We start from the raw sequence: 5,767 nt of genomic DNA on the forward strand, positions 1-5,767 counted from the left end.
TACCCAAAGCCCCTTTTGTTCTTACCCAAAAACACCATCATAACAAGCATGCAAACATGATAAATCAAGACATATTTGCTGTCCAAATTTTTAGCTCCGTCAACCATCTTTCACTCTTGATTTTACTCTTAAATTCATCCATAAGCACAATAGAAGTTCAATCTTACAATTCCTTACAAAAACACCTTCTTTTCTCATCAAATCTTCTTCAAAAACCCATCTAAAACTTCTGAAAATTTATGTTTATAAACTCAAATCTCCCATAAAAATAATTTTCATCTTAAGAGCTTTCCATAGACACCAAACTTGAAGAAATTCACCAAGTATATAGTAAGTTATGTTTATTTCTTTATTCCACGAGTTTTTGTTCAAACTTGTTCATGTAAACATTTTTTTACATGAATCTTTCTATAAACTAAGATCATTATAAAATGAGTATTTTATCTCTAAACTAAGAAAATCATCACTTATAAATCTATAAAAATCGGCCATAACAGAAAGTAAGAAGATGTATTTCCACAAACATATAAATTTTGTTACTTAAAGGATTCAAGTAAAATTATGGGACTTAACTAAGTATGTTGCTCAACATAAAAAGTATACTCCAAATATGTTAAAATCATCACAAATATTAGTTTAACAACTCTAATTAGGGAAAGTTAACTGCATGTTAGAAATCCAAAATTATTATTGATTTTTGGATGAATACAATATGTTTAGTTGAAGAGTTGGAGTTGAGACTTAAAGGGCAAGGACCCGAAGTTAGAACCACTTCTAAGAACGCGTAGAGCTTACGTGGAAGCTTAAGTAATAATTATATAGGCTTGGAGTGTAGGTATGTCACATGGGGTGAATTTTAAAGGATTTAAGAACAAGTTGGGAAAGTTTGTGTATAAACTTGTTTTCAAAAAATAAAATTCCCAAAGAGAAGTTCTTAAATCTTGAAAAATGATGTCAAAATGATAAATTTGAGTATGGAATAATTTATTACATGTATTATTATTGTGGGCATCATGCATGTTGATTTTATAAATTATTGTATATTTAAAGGCATGTTTAACACTACTTTGTGAAAGTTATTGTGATGGAAATGATTATATGAATTTGAAAATACTTTTTCTAAACTTGAAATATTGATTTTTGGTGAACTTGTAGAATTTTGAAAACTTATCCAAATGATGCAATTCTAACTTGAATTTTAATTAGAATATTTGATTTTTTTTGAAGAGAATAAAATTTTATTTATTGTAGAGTTGAAAATGTTGATTTTGGGAACTTATTTAAAGAGAGATAGACTTTGGTAGCTACTTGTGAAAAATATTAATTTGGAGACTATTGATAGAATATTAAGTTATTAGTGTGAATTTAGTGTGTAAAAATAAAGTTATAAATAAAATTTAATGTGTAAAAATTTAATAATGAATTTATAAAGACATAAAGGTTAATTTTACGTTATGATTTAGAATTATATTAAATAAAAGAGGTTATCACCAAAGTTGATCAAAGTCAAAGTCAATGTAAAATTGTAGTAATAAAAATGTGATGTACTTATGTGAATGAATATTGATTGAATGACCCTGATAGTAAGGTAATGTTGAACCATGGACCGGCATGTAAAATCCCGGCGTCCGTGTTGGCCGGCACGTAAAATGCGGTGTACAATAGGGGGTTAGCTACCTATCCTGTAGAGCTTGAGCATAAATTGTATTGGAGGGGTGACGACTCCCACCACAGTTAGGTTTTAGGACTACGATCCTCACCTAACCAGACCCTTATATATATCAGGTGTCATATTGATGTGCTTGTTGATTAGTGATAAATTTGATTAGTGTTGATGCTATGATGCATGGTACGGTTATGAGTATTAACCAAATGAACTTACTTATGTGTTAAGATTACCAAATTGTATAAGTGGTAGTAACGTACTTTTGTCAGGATTGAGAATGGTATCTTAATGACTTAAAAGTATGGAACAGAAAAAGAATATGGTAAAAGTATACAGTGATGTCAATTAATTATAAGTTAGTACTTGACTTATTATTTTGTAAATGTTGTGCATAATTTTCGTATTTTGAGCTGGATAGGAAGTTATGCTCGGCGTTAAGCGCTCACCGATTTAATTGGCTGTCATTCGTATCATGGATGGCAACATTTTGCAGGATTTAGTTCAGGTTCCGATCCAAGCCGCAACAATTACTATTTATCGAGAACCTTTTTTGTCCATGTATGAACCTCAATGATTCAGATCTAAATAAATGTTTGCAAGAACTCCACCCATTTAATATGTCTTGCATTTAACTTCTTTTGTCCATGTATGAACCTTAATGATTCATATCTAAATAAAGCCCTAAAATTTGTGGCATCAAATAATGTCACCAGTGATCAAGAGACCTTACCATTGAATAAAAATTCTTGTCATTGGTTGTGTAATTGAGCTTCCCTCAGTTAACCTTATAACTAAAATAAGCGACTGGACATCCTTATTGAATCAACACAACACCAATTCCCTTTCCACTAGAATAACACTATACCCTAAAAGGCTTTGTGAAATAAGAAAGTGCTAGTATAAGATCTTTACACATTTTCTTCTTCAATAATTCAAAGGCTTATTGTGCTTGAGTAGTCCATTTAAATTACCCTTTTAGTACACTCAGTGATGGAAGCCATAAGAGAGCTAAAAGCCTTTATAAACCGTTTGTAATTCCTATTATAGGTTTTGGAATCGGTAATAAAATGCTAAAACTACCTACAAAGTAGCACCAATCAACTCATCCAACATATCATCAAGCCTCGAAATCGAAAACCAGTACTTGTACTGTAATACCCCGATATTTTTTTTACCGATATTTTCCCCGATATATTTAATAATTCACTAGTAATAAATTATTTTTATATAAATTATTATTGGGCTTGACCATGAGATTTAAATTTTTTTTTGGCAATTAGAATTATTTTGGGCCCAAACTTTTTCCTTAACCCATCTTTTATTTTCAAAAAAAAAAAATTAAAAAAAATAATAAGAGAAAATGGCAAAGGTTGGCCGGCCCTATGGGGTCTTTTGGTGGGGTTTGTAACTCCCATTAGAGTAATTGAAAGATCAAGGCAATTATCTCATATAATTAACCTCTCATAATTTCCTTAATCACTTCTTACTTTTGCATTCTTCCACTTCTAAAAAATTGCAAGAAAATTCTCTCAAAAATCCCTCCAAGCCACACGCCTAAACCCATCATCCTCCATCACATGTTTTGTTCTTTTGCAAATTGTGTTAATTCTCAATCTATTTTTATTATTTATTTTTATTTTTAAGTTTTAATTTAAAATTCTATGATTATTATATGTTTTATCTTATAATTTATGATTAATTTATGGTTTAAAATTTATGTATGAACTTGTGATTTATTTTTTAATCAATCTAAATTGATGTAGTGAAACAGTCGTATTATTAATGAGATTTCATTAGTCGTTTTTAGCGGCTAATTTTTTTTATATATTTGTTCATTACTAATTAAATTTTAATCAGTGATGGTAGTAATTTGAAAAATTTCTATAATTAGAAACTTGTCAACTGGTAACATAGTTATGAAGTGTAACAAGTAACGTAAACTTTGGAGGTAAAACTTAAAGTTGAGCAACTACTCATAACATTTTGGGATAATTATAATACTTACCCGAAAATATTATTTACCCATGTTGAGAATAAATTAAATATTTCATACACATACAAGTGATTTTCAAACATGAAGTACAAGTTACATAACTTGTTACATGTTCCACAATTTTTACCCAAACCTTAAACTATCTTAGATAAACCTTTATTACACCATATTAGACCAAATTGAGGATAGAAATCACCTCAAATCAGCCCCAAAACAGCAGCCCCTAGCTGCCATACTACCCCTCTTTTAGCCCCAAAACCCACTTACATACTCCACCAAATTCTCTACCCAAAGCCCCTTTTGTTCTTACCCAAAAACACCATCATAACAAGCATGCAAACATGATAAATCAAGACATATTTGCTGTCCAAATTTTTAGCTTCGTCAACCATCTTTCACTCTTGATTTTACTCTTAAATTCATCCATAAGCACAATAGAAGTTCAATCTTACAATTCCTTACAAAAACACCTTCTTTTCTCATCAAATCTTCTTCAAAAACCCATCTAAAACTTCTGAAAATTTATGTTTATAAACTCAAATCTCCCATAAAAATAATTTTCATCTTAAGAGCTTTCCATAGACACCAAACTTGAAGAAATCCACCAAGTATATAGTAAGTTATGTTTATTTCTTTATTCCACGAGTTTTTGTTCAAACTTGTTCATGTAAACATTTTTTTTACATGAATCTTTCTATAAACTAAGATCATTATAAAATGAGTATTTTATCTCTAAACTAAGAAAATCATCACTTATAAATCTATAAAAATCGGCCATAACAGAAAGCAAGAAGATGTATTTCCACAAACATATAAATTTTGTTACTTAAAGGATTCAAGTAAAATTATGGGACTTAACTAAGTATGTTGTTCAACATAAAAAGTATACTCCAAATATGTTAAAATCATCACAAATATTAGTTTAACAACTCTAATTAGGGAAAGTTAACTGCATGTTAGAAATCCAAAATTATTATTGATTTTTGGATGAATACAATATGTTTAGTTGAAGAGTTGGAGTTGAGACTTGAAGGGCAAGGACCCGAAGTTAGAACCACTTCTAAGAACGCGTAGAGCTTACGTGGAAGCTTAAGGAATAATTATATAGGCTTGGAGTGTAGGTATGTCACATGGGGTGAATTTTAAAGGATTTAAGAACAAGTTGGGAAAGTTTGTGTATAAACTTGTTTTCAAAAAATAAAATTCCCAAAGAGAAGTTCTTAAATCTTGAAAAATGATGTCAAAATGATAAATTTGAGTATGGAATAATTTATTACATGTATTATTATTGTGGGCATCATGCATGTTGATTTTATAAATTATTGTATATTTAAAGGCATGTTTAACACTACTTTGTGAAAGTTATTGTGATGGAAATGATTATATGAATTTGAAAATATTTGAAATTCATTTTAAAAGAAATTTCCAGTAGCTATATGTAAAGAAAATTTCTTGGATACTTTTTGTTGAGTTTATTCGTTAAATTGATATTTTAATGGATTTTAAGGTGTTAAATACTCTTATAATAAAACATGGTATTAGATGAACTTTTCAACATCAAATAATTAACAAAAACATATTATAATGTCTCCAACAAGATTTCGCCAGAATATATTTAGTTTGAAATTTTTTCATGATTTTTGAATAATCGTTAAATTGTTTAATGGTAAATTATAAATTGGTAAAATATAAAATAATTACCAACCAAAGACATATGGACTTGAAATTTTTATCACATACTCATATAGACAGTATCTAAAATTGGTAAGTTTTCGTTGACATTTAAAGACCTTAATAATTTTTACTCGGTTATTAATAATCAATAAGTTTGAAAACGGTAAAATAAAAAAATAAATAGTAAATGACGTCTTTTGGACATGAAAAGTTTATGAGATACTTATATAAACAGTAGATACATGTTCAAAAATTTATATGGATTTTCGTGACCAAATATGGACTTAAATAAATTTTGTTTGGTTTATCGGTAAAATAATGATATTAATTATTAAAAATAACCAACATGATTTTTAATGGTTATTTAAAATTTTATACTTCTTAAAATAGCTTCTGGAACATCATATAATTTTTATACTATTTTATTCGGACTC

This window comes from Amaranthus tricolor, chromosome 13 (assembly GCF_026212465.1).
Source record: "Amaranthus tricolor cultivar Red isolate AtriRed21 chromosome 13, ASM2621246v1, whole genome shotgun sequence".
In the NCBI taxonomy this organism is placed as follows: Eukaryota; Viridiplantae; Streptophyta; class Magnoliopsida; order Caryophyllales; family Amaranthaceae; genus Amaranthus; species Amaranthus tricolor.